The sequence below is a fragment of the Chaetura pelagica genome, unplaced genomic scaffold (genome assembly GCF_000747805.2).
Source record: "Chaetura pelagica isolate M959 unplaced genomic scaffold, ChaPel_1.0 scaffold213, whole genome shotgun sequence".
NCBI lineage: Eukaryota > Metazoa > Chordata > Aves > Apodiformes > Apodidae > Chaetura > Chaetura pelagica.
This window is the reverse complement of record NW_009952597.1, coordinates 1,249,781-1,250,478: the sequence shown is the minus strand read 5'-3', so window position 1 is coordinate 1,250,478 and position 698 is coordinate 1,249,781. Positions and strand designations below refer to the sequence as shown.

At 47.1% G+C, this 698-nt stretch overlaps 1 pseudogene; it reads right to left on the bottom strand.

Annotated features, from left to right (window-relative positions):
• Positions 1-70: 70 nt before the first annotated feature.
• Positions 71-698, bottom strand: part of LOC104385283 — a 4,350-nt pseudogene continuing 3,722 nt past the window's right edge.

The following is a 698-nucleotide window of genomic DNA, read 5'->3' as shown; positions in this document are numbered from 1 at the left end:
AGTAATTGCATGATTTACCCGCTGGTCCCAATGGGACTCTTGGGGATGGATTAGTTTTTTTATCATTCCATTATTTCTTTCCACAATCCCATCTGCTTCTGGGTAGTATGGGGTGTGGAAAGTCCATTTTATGTCCTCCCTTTTTGCCCATTTCAATCTTCTGGGCTTTAGCTAGTGCTTCATAATAGGAATCCTCTGACCAGCCATGAGGATCAAACATGTCCTTTGGGTAATTTGTCCCAAGTTCATCAATTGAACAAAACTGGATCAGCCTTTCATAGATGCTGGGGTTGCGGAACTGCTTTTTCCTCTGAATGATGTAGTTCATATCCATGCCCTCTTTTATTTTCCTCTCATAGAGCTTTTGAATTTTATCCTGCAAGTGGTTAGAACATCTGCCAGGAGGCTCAGGAGGGATTCTGATCTCATCTGGAGACATGTTCCGCACTCGCTCTGAAAAAGAAGCAGCTAGCTCCTGAGGATCTCTTTTCTCCAGTTCTGAGAATCCCTTTAGGTCACCAGCCTCAGGTTTTTCAGTCTCTGAATCGTCATCTTCTGACTGCCTGCTGTTCTCACCATCCTCTTCCTCATACCCGCCCTCGTCCCCATCCAGGCGTGTGAACTCGTCACCTCCGTCCCCAACACAGACCAGACCTCCTTGCTCTCCCGTAGCCGCTCCCCCGTCATCACTTTCCACC